The sequence below is a fragment of the Nipponia nippon genome, unplaced genomic scaffold (genome assembly GCF_047370975.1).
Source record: "Nipponia nippon isolate SJK-2023a ecotype South Korea unplaced genomic scaffold, ASM4737097v1 scaffold_6, whole genome shotgun sequence".
In the NCBI taxonomy this organism is placed as follows: Eukaryota; Metazoa; Chordata; class Aves; order Pelecaniformes; family Threskiornithidae; genus Nipponia; species Nipponia nippon.
Window position 1 is genome coordinate 79544296 of NW_028262380.1, and position 18398 is coordinate 79562693.

The window sequence follows — 18398 nt, forward strand, 5'->3', positions numbered from 1 at the left end:
ATTCCTTAAAACAAAAGGCTGTACAACACCTTCTGGAGACCTTTCAAGGGCAGAGCATTCATGTACCCAATAACCACTAGGAACAAATCAATTTACTTAAAAGAGGGAAGACCAAGTCCCTCTAAGTACCATGCGCCTGCTTCAGAGCAGTGACAATTTGCAAAGGAGAAGGGCACAGAAGAGAACAGAAACGGATTTACAAAAGCTTCATTCAACATCAAGATTTCCCATGCTAGCTGGAGCATTAGCAGAAGTAACTCATAAGCATGAGGCCTCCTTCTATAGGACTAGGTGAAGCAGAAAATAAATGTTAATGGGATTATCTAAAATAAAAGAAATTTACTAAGAGGTGAAACAAAACACTCTGTACAACAGGATCCATTTACTACAGTAATGCTAGAATACCAGTTTGAAAGTGGTTTAGTAATGGATTTTTCACTTTGAGGGTTTTTTTTTTTAAGTTTTAAATTAGGGTATATAAAAAGCTATGCTTGTGAGAGCTAACCTAGAAAAAAGTCATCCTTAGAATGTAATGGAAGTTTGATATCTAGATCGCAAGGACAGAAAAGTAAAAAGAGAAAGATAAATGCTCTTTGTAGTTTCTCCTTTGAAAATATCATTCCTGGCTTCACCTTTTATTCAGAAGTGGATTAGAGTATTTAAAGAGCCTCTGTAGACATGCTAAAGGGGACTCTCATTGGAGCTATGGTCTAATTAAGCTACTTTATGAATCATTCCAGAGTTTGAATAACTCAAAAAAATTAAAAAAAAAAAAAAAAATCACTTAATACATTAAACTAAGAGTTCAAGCTTCTTAATTTTTAATAATCAAGGAAGAAATGCTTAGTTTTAGGCTTGTGTGCTATCGCTTAGTTGTATGGATGATGTTCTTTGTGATAACAGCTTTGTCAACAGTTGGATTCCTCTTTATTAGAAGCCACCTTCCTCTAGGCATCTTACCAGCCCTACTACAACTTCACTGCTTATACTGTTAGTTCTCTTGCCTGAGCTGCTAACTGTGCGATCCTCAAAGAATTTATTTGAAGTACTGACTTGCTGATTTATCCATCAGGAAAACAACATACTGCAGTGATACAACCCCATTACTCCCTCTTTGCTTAGAAAGCCACCAAGGCTCAGATATGCAGCTGGCACATGAGGACCAAATGTTAATATTATACAGAGATAATTGTTCTCATGGTCCCAAGTGTTGTGGTAGAGCAGCAAGAATGAATTACCTCTTTCTTTCCCAAAATACCATAATTTGTTAGATAATTGCTCCTTAAAATACAAGGGGAGAGGAGAGAAGGATATATATTACTCCCCAACGGCCAAGTTACAGACTTTTCCTTCGAGCACATTCTGGTATCCTCCTTTAGTTCCATTTTTTTCCAAAAATGGCCCCACTAAGTTTGGACTGGGAGAAAGCAGAAAGGCTTAAACGACCTCAGCAGAAGAGTGAGGCAGCAGGGACCAGTCCCTCCATACCAGCAGCGTTGCCTAGTCTCTTGGGTTGGCTTCTTCCCTGGCTGGAGGCAGAGTGGAACTGGGCATTTTTTGCCCGTTCCTCATTGCAGCCCACACTCTGCAAGTCAAGGGGGATTCTATCCACTTTATGGAAATCATAAATCAGTGGTGGGTTGCCCAGAGATCATCAGGAGCTGGTAAATAGGTCTGCTAAAGTTCATGTCGGAGAAAAGCAGGGTACTACACGGTCTTCTTGTAAGGAGTTCCTCAAGCTACTGTAAAGCAACGCTGTACAAAATGTGTTACCCATTAAAATAAGTCACTTCCCCAGCCTGAACTCGGGTTGTGAGCAGGCACTGGAGAACAGCACCACAGCTGATGCATAACAGGATGACAACACTTCTGCTGTTTGCAGTACTGGGGATCAGAGAAACTATATGATGATCTCTGATGAAGGATAACCTTCATGAGTCACCCAGGAGAAAGAAATACAGTAAATGATTCTTCATACAGAAAGGGGAAATGGGAGAGCTACTGGAGTTTCTAGATCGACAAACATCCATACTTGTGACAGTTTGCAATGCAGCAGAGGTAGCAGCGAGCTTTTCTGAGCAAGGCAGTCATTGGATGAATTGGACCTGTTTTTACTCTAGGTTTTGTGGGGATTTACAAATACAGTTTGACTTGCTTATCACCAGGGAGGTCTCAAGAACAGTGTTCACGAAAACAGACCAAATGAGAAACAGCTCCTGTACATTGCCAAGGTGTTACAGGTGCAAATACAAATCACAAGGGGGCTGAGCAGAACATAAACCTTCTCTGGTGCTTCAGTCTCTCCTGCTGCATTGAAGTGTGGCCTAGGAAAAAGCTCTTCTCTTTCTAAGCTCCAGTCCTACCCCCATCTACTTCCCAGGAGCTTTCTGTTGAGTTCAGGCCAAAGCTGGACCCAGGAAGGATTCTGTAAGCAAAATTGTGGGAAAGAGCCCAAAAGGCTTTATGGATACACAAAGACATGCTTCTCTCTCACATACCATGAACCCTTGTCTCAGTGTCACAGTGAGCTGATAACTCAGGAAGTGGTGACACAGATCGAACTCTGGATTAAGCAGAACAAACTCCTTTTTTGCTTTGATAGTATCTTGATAACAGTACTGAAAAGATCAGAGTTTGTATTTTTATAGTTGAGTAAGCACTTAAGACATAAAATAGTAATGCAATTAGAGAGATGTGGAGCAGCTCTAATGCTAGATGTTAATGAATGTATGTTGGTTTAACAGATATTTCGACATTAGTTTATATCAACACGCTCTCTGAAACTAATACATCCAAAGCCTTGCAGGAACAAAACCACACTAGGATATCAGAGTTATTTTACAAAGGAATAAAAATTTAAGATAAAGGCCATTCCAGAACTGGTATGCACCGATTTGCCTTTATCATTTGCAGAAGCGTGTCCAACCATAAACAGGGGAGGGTAATAGAAGCTAAACAGAAACTGTGTAGCTGGAGAAAGTCAGCAGTCAGGGAATGTAGTTCATGGTTTTTGCATATTTTTTTTTATTTTGCTCGTAGGACTTTGCATCATTTTTGCTGTTGATGTTGTTTCAAATCAGTGCTTAATGCTTAAGTGGACTACTAGCAGCATATTCTCCACTGTCATCTGGGAAATAAGAATAACCCGTGACAAGGCAGGCACTTTTAGTAGAAGACATGAATGCCTTAACTGAGTTGTGATGCGTGAAACTCGGCTCCAGGTGTATCTATATTTCATCCCTACATTTCCGACCACATAAAACCTCTAACATTTTGAGTCAGAGCCAAAATATTCAGATTAAAAAAACTAACAACTTATTGAAACATCAAAAACCCCAGACTTTTCTTAATGAAATATATGTTTGAATACTCTTAAAAAAAAAAAAAAGCACATTCTGCTATGCCTTTTTGTTTCTTGCACTTTTGATGTGAGTATAATTAAGTTCTGCATATCTTGAGGAACTGCTAGAGAATTAGAGACTAATCTATAGCTCTCATAAATTGTCACAGTTCCTTTGAAATCAATGGATGTTTTGACAATTTGCACCAGCTGAGGAACTGTTCTGTGTGTTTAATAAAGGACATACTGTTGTTTAATTACAGGGAAGTTCATAAGAAGTCTCCACAGCTCAAGAAAAAGCTGGTCCTTTCAGCAATAGTAATTTTTTTGTTCTTTTAAACTCATTATGAACTGAAGTGTCAAAAGTCATCTTTCTTCCAGTAAAGACCATAAAGCTGTCTTTAGCTGAAAGACCCAGTTACATGTATTGTAGTCAACTTAATTTTGAAGTGTGGCCTTCATGCTGCAAGGTAGTTTTTGAGAGGAGAAGTAGGGAGTACCTATTAAAGTGTCAGCAGAGCACTTTAATAACAAGGGAGAAAACTGGGGGCAGTCACAATAAACAAAAGCTCTACATAACAACAACAGAACATCAAATATTTCAGTGAAAGTTTTCAAATAGTCTAGAAGAGTGAACCAGGGAGTTACCATGTATTATAGGTGTTAATTTCTGAAAGTATATGCTTGCTCTGTATCATGTTTCTAAGCACAGAACTGCAGGAATTGTGTTTTTCTACGTCATAATGTGTTGTGAAGATAAATACATTAAAAATACATGCGCAGACATTGTGGTGATAGTATAGTACTTAGGAGGGACAACTACGAGCATTAGAGTCTGGATTTAAGCAACAAAATAGGAGAAGGATGCTGAATTTTCAACAGTTGCCTTTAGTGTAAATGCAGATGCCCCTTAAAAAAAAATCTGATTCAAAGTTTTGTTAACTAAGCAGAGAGCCTATGTGAAAGCACTAGGTTTAGGAAAGTAAAGCACTGGTATGTCTTGTAATGTGTGTAAGCTCCAAGAAGATTTGGACAGAACAAAGCAACACTTACTTCCACTAGGGAGTTTGGAAAACAAACAAACAAAAACCAACAAAAAAAATCTATAACTTTTGACCTACTGAGATAGGAGGGGTAGGCAGTTGTGATTGCCTACCTGTACAGGCGGGGAAATAAATCATGCGAGTATTAACTATTACAGAATTTCCGCCAGCTAATGCAAAATCTGTGCTTCAGGTAACATCCAGAAAAACACACCTCCCATGGCAAGGCTTTCAGCATACACGTGGTGCCTTATTAATATGGTGTTTTATTACTAGAACTTCCCTTCTTTTACTGTTTCTCTCCATCCATACTTGATTTCTGTTTCTTACTGTCCTATTTTTTCTTGTATATTTTTCCCTAAAGCAGAGCATGAGAATAATATCATGATTGGAAGGACATTCTAGGTAACTCAAGTGCATTTGTGTCTGAGCAAGAAGAGTTCAATTCTTGTTACTACCCAAAGGAGAGAGAAGGGAAAATTAAAATTGTAGTCTTTTTTCCCCAAGGGTTGGTGTGCTCTTTTTGTTACATAAAGAGAGTTGGAGCAATTCTGCCAACTGATTTCCGCACATTTCTAACAAGGGCAGACCCTGGCATAGTAAGTTGCCTGATCCTCTACTTAAAATGAGTCTAACGAAGCAAACAGATATCGAGGCCGCGTGAATCAATAGCCATGCTTCTTCATGTTGAATTCATCTAGCATGGGACGCTCTTAAAGCCAAGGATTTAAGTTCAAAGAGTGACTTTAGCATCCGAATTAAAATACACTCTCAATGGTATGCGTAACCACTTGGCCGCTGGCCCGCCCTGGGAACATCTGTGGCAGCGGCTTCAAAGGGGCAGGCGGCTACTCCCACCACATCTGGTGGCAGCCAAGAGCCGCCCTGCTGCACACTCACACCCGTGGCCCAACCCTTCTACTCACAGGGACGTCTCCAGTGCTTGAAGTAAAGTATACGAGTAGAAAGAGGAACAAAACAACTGGACTTTTTCTTTTCACGCCATCAGATTAATAATAGGAAGCTCTCACATTTTCTGCGGTTTTCGAGCAATAGCACCAGAAGACTTCCTTATGTTGGGAAGAGACTTTCTCACTTGATTTGGAGGTTTTAGTTTACAGCCTGACTTAAGTTCCAGTGTTCACACAGGATGCAAGGAGGCATCCACTTACCACCCAGTTGCAGTGGGAACTCCACATCCAACCTTTGCAACAGTCTTTGGAAAACAAATTCCAAATCCAGAGCCAGCCATAGGTGTAAGGCATTTTTAGAAGACCTCCAGTGAGTGCTTTGTAATTAGAAATTGCAGGAAATGACTCAGACATACTTTGAATTTTAATTTTCCCTCAGTTTTTAATTTAGCCAGAAGGAATAAATTAGTCCCCGGTTAGGAATATCTACCATCTTTGAAACTTGGATATTCACAGAGAGCAAATAGCTCTTCATGTAGAAGGTCCCAGCTGAAGGATGTCAATGGTAAACTGCATGGAACACCATTTATTTACACTATTTTGGAAACACGAAAGGTTGAGCTGACCCTCCTATGATTCAAATCTGAGGTTACAGCATCATTCATCATCTCAGAATGGGTTTGTTCCAGTCTCCTTGAACAAAACTATTTTCTCCTCACATTTGCTACACAGAATTGGCTGAATTTCAATTCCAAGGTGTGTTGTACAAAGAACGGTTTTGGAGTGAAAGGTGTCAAGCTGGCAAAAATTGAAAATTAGATTGGTATAAAATCTAATTTTTTTAATATAGAAACTGTTTAGTTTTTCCTCTGTAATGCAATTTAAAGTCGCATAACAATTGTGTTTCGTGGCTATGGAGGTGGGTTTCATCTCTAGCTGGATGAAATAAAGGATTTTAATAAGAAATTATGCAACAAATAGGTGGAATTTTTGTCGCATACAGTAGGAAAATACTTTGCACCTCTGAGTGCTGCATGTTTGCTGATATCCACCCAGAGGTGGTGTCAGGGAGATCATTTGTAATCAACTTGCTGAGCAACCTCAGCTTGATTTTGGTCATGCATTAAAAGCCACCTTTTGTTGTACCAGGTGATCTTATCAGTGACCTAACAAGAGTAGGAACCAAAAAGTCTTCTAGTATTGTGATTTTCTTGAGCCTCCTCTAGCACCTGGGGATGGAGGTGGGGGGCTGGGGGCTCAAGCATTCTCCTGCCGGAAAAATTACTCTTTCAACTTTTCCTTTTTTCCAGGCTTTCGGTTGCAGACTCCAGGTGTAAAGTCAGAAGCCGAAGTGGCATTTTCCTCCCGCATTTTGGGCGGGCAGGCAGGAGGGGAGGTGGTCCAACTGCACAATGACAGATTATGCAAATCCTCCTGGAGCATCTAATCAATCACGGCAGTGGGAGAGGAATGCAGCTCATCTCTGAATTTGCCTCCGTCGCTGCGTCCTCGCGTGAAGCATCCCCCCCTCGGCTGGAATGACATCAGAGCAGCTCCAAGTCCTTGAAAGTCTGGAGGTTGATTAGCTGGAGGAATTGGCCGCTTCTGCCAATCACCACCCTGCAAAGCTGCCTCGATACTCTTGTAGATATGAGGGAGAGGGAGGCTGACTACAGCAAACAGGAGGCACAGCGGCAGCACCGGCAGTAGTAACGGGAGCAGCTGGTATTTGGGTGATTAAATAGTTCTCGCAGCCTTTTTGCTGTAGCCTGGTTGCTCCCTGGTGTAATCCCCATGTCCAAGAAGGAAGCTGCATTTTTAACAGTGTGCTGAACAGAGGTTTGAATCATTCCAGCTGGCTGCTTGTTTTGAAAAGGACAGTCTGTGTATAAACGAGATGCGACTGTGCCGGTAGAGTTCAGTTACTGGGGCTGGAGCAAGAGGAACCTTCCTGGGATGCCGCTCAGACAGCTGCTATCAATTGAAAACTCTCCCTAGTTTACCTGGAGCCATGTGAAGAGATTTGAATAGCAGATGTCTCTTTCCTGCGCGCTAGGAAGAGAAATTCTTCTCTAGGTAAGCTATTGTTCAGCTTCTGCACATATTGCTACGTTAACCTATACTTCTGGGTATGTATTAATACAACTATATAGACAGTGCCTGTACTCAGAGACAAGAAAACAGTTCCTGAGCAGGCATAAATATCCACACAGTGTGTAAAATGGCTTGCCTAGAACCTAATTATGTATATTAAGTACTTCAGAAAGCTGCCTAGAGCCTGGCATTCAAAGGATTATTTGAAAGTTTGAGGTAGTCTTTGCCATGTTTGCATGCAAGTGCCCTCGATGTAAATGGATACGCACCCTCTGAGGGGAAACAGTTGTCTGACTAAATATATGAAAGACCACAGAAGTTAGAGCATGGGAAGTTACGTGAGGAAAAAAGAGGATAAGGTTGCAATTCTTCTTTTGTCTACTCCATACCCTTTGCTTTTATTTGCTACCATCTAGCAAAGTTAAGCAAAACTAGTGTATTAAAATGACAACGTGAAAGCTTTCCATGGATATATAGTAAACACGCAGTATTTAAAGTAAGAGTAATTGTACTGTGAGGAAGCCAAGACCTGCAGATCTTTTTTCCAGCAGTTTGATATCCAAACAACATCCATCAGCAACATCTTTTTTTAAAACAGCATGATCATTCATAGTGTGGCAGCAAGGATTGTTTAGGTAGTAAGAAGCAAACTGAAGAAATCAGGGTTTGCTCTTCAGATGACTACAGAGTCAGAGCACAGCAACAGCCCAGTGTTTTTATCGTACAGCTGACACACCAGCTCCAAGTCACTGCTGCTGGGAATAAACACTCAAAGGAGAAATGTTTAGAGGTGAACAAGTCTCTTCCTACAAGCACTACACTAATGCAACCACACATACATATAAAAACCACACTCATTAAGTTCTCTTTTCCCCAGGCAATTTACCATATCATTTTTTACTAACTTCTGCAGCTCTTAATCATGTTGATTGGACCTTCCCTCCCTGTGAATAAATGCTGCAGAATCTGGCCTACCCTGTATAGCAGGTTATTCTGCCTTTTCTACCTCTGAATGTTATCAGAGCAAAAGACAAAAAGAGAAATAAGTCATTTTCACCCCATTTCTTGAGTAGTTTTTAATTATGATCCTCCTGCTATAAGACGTTCAGCTTGTGGAAGAATAACAGAATCTCCTTGTTCATAAAGTTTAAATAGTTGGCAATGTTGCAAGGTCCTTCCCTGTCTTGCCCTATCATGTCTGTATACTTTCATCATGCACATTTTATCATTAGCCAAGCTGCACTGTCTGACTTGCTTTCTGAAACGCTGCTCTAAAGAAGGCGGGGGGGAAATGCCAAGTCACATTTAACTAAGGAAATTCTTGGCTTCCAGTTTTCTTCTGAATCTTATCAATTCAAAGAATATGATCTGCTCAATTAGATTAGATGTTCCTAATGGCATTGCTCTGTGCAGAAGTTTAAGATTGTGTATTGGTTTTGTGCCGTTTCCTCAGAACATGGCCTTTTTTTGATTCATAATAAATGCCTAATGTCTGAAAGCCTCAGAAATGAAAGCAGGAGTACCTTAATGTCTTGTTGACACCACTGTTTTCTGTGAGGCTGGAGAAATGCTCCTCTAACTTTTATTTTATTGGAGGAAATCAAATCCAAAGGGTTAGATTTAAGCACAGAGCAGGATGCTTGAGTGACTGACTACTTTCACACACACATATATGCCCCCACATATACTTCCATTTCAGTCTGAACACCCTGTTAACTCACACTATAAAGTTCTGGAAGTCCTATTAAAACTTTATGGATGTTTAGAGATTGTGATATCTGCTATATTGCTCTTTGTAATGGCACTGATCAAACTTAGCTGATGTTGCAGCATGCAGGGAATCATGAGCTTCTCTAAAGTTCAACTATCATTCAGTGCGAGTGGGAGAAAAATATGCTAATAGTAAAGATTTTTTTTTTTTTTTTTAAAGTCTTGCAGTACAGGAATTATCTCAGAGGTATAATGAGATACTTTAAGGAAAGCATGGCCACATATTGCAAACCCAGGGCAATACTGATGAAAAGAAAATGCTGATGAGTTACTACTAGTTGTGACTGAGTTTTCAGTTAGATGTACAAAAAAACTACCTTTAACCATATGCCACCAGAAAAAGATTTGTTTCTCATTTTATTTTTCTACAAGTCATAAGGGAAAGAATATCATGATCTCTTACCAAAAAAAAAAAAAGTTTCTGTTCCAAATCTCTCTGATTTAGCTCACAAACAATTTTGATTTGACTGCCTCTATGACCATAGTGCTGGCTGAGCTTCAGCTGCATGTATACACTGATGTTTGCTTCCATCAAGTGTTTGCTTTGCAAAGTTTTCATAATGCTTCAGCTTCTTAGGTGCATCCAAGAAACTGCTTTCCATACCTGCAAAATGGCCTTTTCTGAACAAAACAAACCCTGGGCTAAGAGCAGCAAAACATTTCAGGCTGGGGCCTGGGTGGCTGAAGGAAATGATAACTCAGAATTGTGCAGAAAGCTGCAATTTCCCCAGCCTGTGCAGTCATTTCAGGAACAGGGCACTGAGCTTAAGATGAGCCAAGGGCTCTCCACACTTCCCAAGGTGAGGGGAGCCTGAGTTTCAAACCATTTGCAAGGATTATGGAGTACAGCGTTAAGGTGGCAGTTTAGCAGATCCCTTATTCTCAGGCCTGGATTGCAGTTGAGGACCATTAGAGCAGATCGAGGGGCTGGACTGTGGGAGAAGGAGGGTCTCTGGGCTGGAAATTGCTTGGAACATTAAGGTGTCTTGTCTCACATTTTGAGAAAGGCTGAAGAATGCTCATATCACAGCAACAAGTCTACTTCTTCTGTTGAGATGTTAAAGCAATGCCCCTCATGAAGTGTAAGCCACCCAGAAGAGTGCTAGATACAAATCCAGAATTTATTTTCCATCTATGTCAACACTTAAATTAGAAAAATTGTTTGAGCTATAAAAAAAAAAAAATCAGGTGCTGGAAGAAAATGAAAACCATGCACGTCAATCTGAAACATTTATTACAACTACTGTCAGAAATAATTACAATGAAATCACAGATTCTTCTGAAATTAACTGTTGCTATAGAAAACTAATAATATTTTATCTAAACAGTAATGCCACCAGAATCACATGGCAACAGCACAACAGTGTAGAAACCATGTCAGTATTTGATGAAGAAAACACGTTGGCACCAGAAGTAATGTATTGTGATGGGATGATTTAAACTCAATTCTGGAAGGAGCAGAGAAGTATTTAAACCTATTTCCTTCCCTCTGGCTACACGAAGGGTCATAACTGCTTTCCCCAAGTGCAGGCAAGTGGAGCAAATTAATCCTCCCTCCTCTACTGTAAGGATGAGTTTTGCAGAGCCAGAGCAAATACAGAAGTAGAAGCCAGGGCAGGGTGGGCTTCTTGCATGAGAAAAAAGGCAAAAAGAAAGGGGTTCCCTCTTCTTCCTTGGAAGCTGACGAAATAAGAACTGTACGTGGCTTACTTTGCTTGGCCAAGGGAAAAACCTGCTGAATCTCTGGTTTGCTTTTCACAGCCTAGGGAAGTCTTGGTTTTCCCTGCTTCTTCACATCACGTAGAGGCTACCATGCAAGTGTCTTTCTCCCCCAGAACATGCTAAGATGAGGTATTCCATAGCACAGCCCCAAAACAGACAGTATAACACAGACAGCGATTTAAAATCTGTACACCTCTAGCCGCCGATGCATCTGTCCCAGACCACAGTATAGCTAAACTTACAGAGTGCATGCTTTTGCACCCAAGGCTGCTGTTGCAGAATTTCAGCTATGACAATCTTGCAACTTCAGAGTTAGTCCTTACGCAGCCACGGGATGAGAGGAACATCTGCCATTCTGTCACGGCCCGCAAGAGCGCCGAGAAACGCACGCACAGCTAATGCTCAGGGCTGATGCATCTACAGCTATAGAGTTTTACTAATGGCTGGGTTTTAATCTTCCATACGTATATATCGTTATCAGACACACAGCAGACAGAATAATGTGAATGGGCTCTTCCCTGAGTAGAATTGTGTATGAAACGTATCCTCCTGAAGGACTATCCACAGCTACTTATTTCAACCTGCACTCTGCCAGGCTTCCACCGAAAGGATTGCATTTAGCTTTTAGTGTATAAATAAGTGTTCTGATAAATAATTAATAGTAGCTGCTGGCCATAAAAGAGGCAACTGTTTGGAAAGTTAAAACAGTGTCATGAAATATGCACCCACCTCTATGTTCTAGTTTCAGGGGATGTTTTATCCAACATCCTTTCCTTTTTCATGGGACTGTATTTTCCAAGGAGAAGGCCAGAGCTTGACGTCCAGACCCTCAGGGTATTCTTTGAATTTATTCTCTCTCATTGGGATATTTATCACGCCTTAAACCACCAGAGGGGAGGGCAGGTGGTTCGTGATTCACAGAGAAATTTTTAGATATGAGAGGAAAATGCGGTAGTGTCTAGGTTTCTGGGTAAGAAATTACTCTTACTGGTCACTTTTGATTTTAAAGCTCTCATAGTTTTGGGGGGGTTTTTTTGGGTTTTTTTTGTTGTTTTGTTTTTTTAAACAAAAGCAGGGCCATCTGCCTTGATACTTTTACCAGACTACCCACATTTTACCTACCTAAATAGCTGGTATAGTTGACTAGGGCATTTTTATTCATTACTAGTCAATAGACTGTATTTGTTTTGCCATTTTAAGTGGTTTCACTATTCTACCCTCATACCATTTGCACTGTTAAGGCATGCACACACGATGTACAATCCCTTACTGCACAGGGCACTGTACAAGCCAGTAAATACCATTAGCAACTGAGGGTCCTGGTTTGTTTTGAATTGATAGAGCAACCATTCCTCCTTCTTACGGTCTATCTCATTAGTAACTGAAAAGCAGTGATTCTGGAACTTCCATCTTCTAACACAACATCAACTGAGTCTTGTTTCCCCATACCTTACTATTTCTAAATTACATGCAGGGGTGCATGTTACTATAATTTGTACCTGAAAAATCACAATTAAAGATCAGGAGACCTCTGTGGTACGTACTGTCTGCGTGACAAGCAAAGCAAGCAGTGCATGCCTCAAAACACGTGACGTTCTCAGACTCCCATAAGACTAACTCTTCATCAGCTTTGGAGGTAGCAAGATCCACGTGCCAGCATGAATTAGCAGCAGTTATTCTGCATATTCAGATTTTTAGCTAAAGTACCTCCAAAAAGGCTTTCTCCTGCATGGAAAATATTCACGTTCAGGCAGAAAATGAAATACCTACGTATATACTGTCTAACACAGAACTTCATGGATTACAATGTATCATTGTGTCAAGCACTGAGACATCATTCTGTTGGCTTGTAAGCCCTTTCCATAACCAGAAAGCCAGGCTGGATTTCATCTTCCAAGATGCATCCTGGAGATGCATATTGGAAAACAATATAGTTGTGCACCCAGTCCACAGGAGAGAATAGGAATGTAAAGAAACATAACTAATTGCTATGGTGCCCCGATGCAGGGGCAGTATGTTCAGAAAAATTTTGACAACCAGTTGGATTTTTTTTTTTATTCCACCACCCCCCCCTTCCAAAAATAAAGTTAATGCCTCAGTAATTCAATAAGCAGGGATTTTTCATGAAAACAACAGGTTAATCAAAGCCTCTCTATTCTATCACGTAGCTTTGATGGTATTAGTTCTAGTTCCAGTGTCTGAGCTTAGTATGACTCAACAAAAACAAACAAACAAAAAAAAAAGTCCCTTGAATTCCCAGGTAGGACCCTTATCCTGCTAGTGGCATTTCTAAATTGAACTTTATCTAGACAAAACAAAGAATAGATCTTTTGAAAGGAAATATTTGTTTATATTTTGAACCAAAAGAGAAACAGTATCTATAGGTCACAGATGACACACAAGAAGTCTCAAAAGATACCTTTCACTCGACTAACAAAGTGGTTTCTCTCAGAGAAATCCCATAAAACAGAGGCAGAAATAAACGCAAAAAAATTTAACCAGGGTACGAAGAATAATAAGAAAAAGGAAGCAAGCACTGCAAATACATTTGACCGCACATGAAAGTATGAATTTTACGCTGGCTTTCTTAAATGCATTGTTTGCAATATCCATGCTACATACATTTGAACCAAACATGAATCATCTTAGAACATTTTACAGCTAATGCCCATGTAAAGGTAGAAAAGGGTATTATTCCCATAACACAGACCGGAAAAGTGAAGTACTGAAAAAAAAAAAAAAAATATCAATAGCCTCCAGAGGGCAATATATGGTGTTGGTGGCAGAAAGACACAGAACTCAGTTTCAGCTCCCTGCCTTATCCTCTCACTACTAAGCAGTTTTCCTCTTGATAGAGGAACAATGCCCATCCAATCATATCAAGATAAAAAGAAGTAGAATTTGTATTAATATCTTCCATAAAACTTCCTTGGACTATCTTGTCTGCTTGGCAGTGTCAAATACTTAAACACATTAAAGTGAGATATAGTCTGTTGGGTATTGCAGTATTTTTAGTACATGATGAAGTTCCTCTGTCTAGATTAGTTTTACTGACAACAGTAATATGTGCAGCCATAACTGGTTCCCACGAAAAGCTAGTCTTTCCAGTTTTAAAGAACTGGTTATAAGATGCAGAATTTTCCAAAGGACTGTCTAGAACCTGGTCTAGGACTAAGACTCTAACTTAAGCAATTTAACTACATATATGGAAGAAACAGGAGAGATGTTATAAGCTTAACTTCCTACCCCCAAACTGTCATGTAATAAAGCAGTGATAAATGCAAGTATTTTATGAGCAAGGTGGAAGTGACCGTTTGAATTTTCCTCTTTAGAGCAATGCCATTTGGAAGTCCAAGAAGCACACACACAAAAAAGAGAGGCATGTGGAGGGTCACCCTGTCTTCATTCACTCTGCTCACCTTACTTTGCTTGAAAGCCGTTACTTGCCATTACCACTCTTTGCTGGCTAAGACCTGCCAGGTTGTCACCAGCGCTGATGGCTTAGATGATGCTCTAGGCCACACAACTGCTCTGATCAGAGTTTGGGGACCAGACTCACTCGGTGTGAGTTCTACCAAATCCTCTCAATGATAACAAAACCCTTCAGCCAACGAGGACAAAGATGGAGAGAGTGGACTCCAGTAGAATTTACTTAAATAACAACTATAGGGAAGCTATTACAATGAGAGTTAATGTACCCAGAGCTTGAAAACGGTCTCTGGCTGGCTGGAACCTAGCTTGAGTAAACTCAGAATAAACCTCTGTTTCAATTTCATGTGGTAAACATGCTGCTCTAAGGATTTAGGTACAAAGTCTTTGTTATCTGGGTTTAAATAGACTTCCTTTGCAGTAGTAATAGATCATTACTATGTGACAGCAGTAGTCTCTCTGAAATAAGTTAGCGGCCTCCTTTTAATTCCTAGCACAGATGTGACCACATCAGACTTTCTCACAACTAGTCCCTGTGACAGGATACAGACACCACAAAACATGATATTCAGTGAAATATTTTGTCATTGATATAAGGGTGGAGACATTTTAATTATCTTGTATGGTGGCAAACATTTTTATGTCCTATAAAAGCAATAGGAAAACAGAAAGTGCGGGAACCCATTAAGTACTAAAAAAAGTATAAAGACCAAAGAGCTTAGCTTCTAATAAGCTATTCCAGAGCCTGTGACTATGTCTTGTAGGCAAAGGGCCTCTTCATTAAAAAGGGAGCTTTTAAACTTTTTTGTGTAAGAAGCCTCCAAAAAGTAAACTTTCAGTAGCTATCCAGCAAATCTGTAATCCCTGGTAAATTTTCAAAATAGATACAGAAAATCTGCAGTTATTTAGATGTTAATAGAACTATAAAAAGATTTTTTTTTTTAAACTTTTTTTATGCCTTAGCTTTTATATATGATCAAACAAGATGAACAGTTTGACTATTGCATTGATTGACTTTAAGGAGTTCTAGTTAGGCAGCCATTATATTGCACAAATGTTGTCTCTCAACTGAATTCACAACACAAATCATTCTATTGAAACTGGATAGCTAATTGACAGCCTTATAAAAGTAGAGAACAGTAGCAGAATAGATGGACTGTAATAAAACATATGATACAGCATCTCACAAAAGTTTTATTTGAAAAGTTAAATGAATTCAAATTGGCTTCCATTGAAGCATTAAACTATGAATTGAAAAGTGATGAAGAGCCATTAACTGAGCAAGATCAGAAGATTTGTTGCATCAAGTCAGGAGGAATGTTTGCCTCAGGAAAACATGTGAAGCCTGTTTTTATTCACCAGCTTCATTCAAAAGGGGACTGGGGCAATCATAGGGTATTCATTACACCTGTACCCTCCATTAATCCCACATGGAAAGCAAAGCATGAACTCCAAGGACTCGATCTTGCAGGTCACACACAACTTTGTACCACTGGAATCTCTGCTGTGTTTTCAGCCACAACTTTCTGCCATGACATTTTGGCTCTGTCATCATGGCTTAAGCAGTAAGCCTCTGACACTCAAGTCATCTCTCAAAACCTTCTTTTCCTCCTTGGTAGTTCAGTTACTTTTCTACAGATGTCAGGAGGCTTGTAAAGGCACCTGTCTGTTGAAGGGCATTATGCAAGCTTAAGTGGCTATTGCTTCCAGCTCAGCCATAGGTCTGCCAACTGACCTTGGAAAAATCAGTCCTGTAGCCAAGAATAATGCTGTTCAGCTTTTTTGAATTTTTGGCGAGTTACTGGTGAAAAGTGGTAGATCTTATTACCATCACTCAGGCAAGATGGACACATTTATTGGAAACGGCATTGAGATGACACTTTTTTTTTTATTTTAAGTCTGGCCACAAAGCTAAGGTGTTTTGCCTGATGACATCAAAATACTACATATATTTTGGTATATTTTGATAAAGTGATATATTTTGATATCACTACACAACATTTTTGCCACATATGGAGCTGCACAAAAGGTAAACGTGGTCATTAACACCTACCCATTACAATGGTGACTAGAGTCACTCTGTCAAGAACCAAGAAACATGTATATACAGGTTCTCTCTTTATGCATGGCCCTCCCAAGATTATACTTAAATTATTACTGATTTCTAGGAGCTTCCAGACCTGACACTCAAGAAAAATCAGCAGTCAGTGATTTCTGAGGAAATATTGCAACTACTTATGATCAAAAACACTGATGTGTTAGAGACTGATAAATTGTGACAGTTGGAGGAAATGTCACTGAAACATCATGAATGGGGTATTTATGTGCATTTCTGGGTGGTCCAAATGACCGTGGGACTGTTAGAAGTTAATGGGTCAGAAGAAAAAAGTGTTGAGGCTGAACATCAGGCAACATTTACCAGAAGTGTGGTCTGGTTAAGTCTTAGAATAAATTTCTACTAGGAGTTAAGCAACTTGAAGTGTTAACATATGGGCTGGAGAATGGAAGGAGGCAACAATTTCATGAGGGAGGATTTGCAGAAAGAACAATACGTTCCTTATAGTCTCATTAGTTCACATTTGTAGAAGCGTCCCACCAATTCACATAGAATATCTTTGTGGGGGGTCTCATTAGCAGAGATTATAGTTACCTGTCTAAAAACATCAATAAAAACCCCACGCTTGGTGAGCCAGCAACTTTAGACCACATATGCATTAATGAGAACAAAATATGTCTGATTACATGCTGTTACGACTACATCTATCATATGTGTTCAAGAAAGTGGGACTTGTGGCAAGTTAGTGGTGGCTATCCGCACACCTTCAGAAGTATTAAAGGAAGAGAAATAATTATTGCAAGGCTTTCTCTAATCACAATTCCCCTATTCAAGCAAAAGACAAGCAAAACCCTGAAAATAAAGAAAACCACTCCGGTAGTATGTTTCAAATCACACGTGACAATACTAAGCATGATAAAAACAGATCAACTTTGGTGGTCCTGGAGTGAGACAAACTGTTAGTTTGCATGAATCTGTCTGCAGCAATCAGCTGTTATCAGTTTATCAAGAGTAAAGAGTTTACAGACTTCCTAAGTACCTTTACACCATGTTTCCCAACTAGAGGTGTGGGGCTGTGTACATATGTGTACGCATATGTGAGGATATGTATCTGTGTAAAACCTATCTCCAAATATGCCTTTAGCCACCTTTCTACCAGGAAGCCTTTTTTCTTCAAAGCTCCAAGTTCTGAAATTAATTTGAAAAGTTTAAAGCCAAAGAAACATAGAAGTCAAAAGGGTCACACAGCTAGCTTCCAAGTATTGTTTCATGCACAACATCGTGCCAGCTTTCATTCCTTGTACAAGTTGAGGTATTCAGACGCTTTGCTTTATATTCATTGATTATCGACTTCAACCTCTGGCATCATTTAGCTTTCTGGAATCACACAAGATTTTATACACACTATAGACTGATCAAATTGCTGAAAATACTGAAAAACTGGTGTTTTAACTTACAGATGTTTATGCATTGAAAACAAACGAGAGGTGAAAGTGCTGAGCAGCCCCACCACTCAGAAATTATAAGAGAGAGTTAGAACAAAGTTAGAAGACCTGCAACAGCTTTTACCAGCTGAGAAACTGCCCTTATCCTAGGTAAAAGAGTTTTCTAAAAGCTCGTGGTAAGCTGTGAGCAGCTGGCATCAACACCCCTCATGAGCAAAGCCACACTTATAAACACAAAACATGTTGCAACTTCATTAAGCTTAAAGAAAAAAAAGTTACTTTCAAGAAGCACCCAAGTTTCATGAGCTCAGTCAAAAAGTCTCTTGGAAAGTTTTCTGAGAGGAGAAAAAAAAAAAAAAAAAAGCTGTTTTTTTCCTCTGCAGCGAACAGAAACCCTGAACTTTTGCTAATGGTCAACAGGAGTCATTTTTCACTCAAATCAGTTTGTTTTTTTCTGTATTGAATGAGCAGTCATATGTAAGGAGTAGCAAGTAGGTATCATGGATCATTGGACTGCTAATAAATGGCAGGAGTCATACAAGCTTAGAAAGGAAGGAAAAAGAGGAAAGAGTTTACATTAATTTTTTT

At 39.7% G+C, this 18398-nt stretch overlaps 1 protein-coding gene across 1 annotated transcript in view; it reads left to right on the top strand.

The window, feature by feature from the left end:
• Window positions 1–18398, top strand: part of NDST4 (N-deacetylase and N-sulfotransferase 4) — a 153401-nt gene that overhangs the window by 40311 nt on the left and 94692 nt on the right. The window contains exon 2 of the mRNA XM_009472365.2: window positions 6605–7370. The gene's annotated coding sequence lies outside the window, so the exon portion shown is untranslated. The remainder of the gene's footprint in view (window positions 1–6604; window positions 7371–18398) is intronic.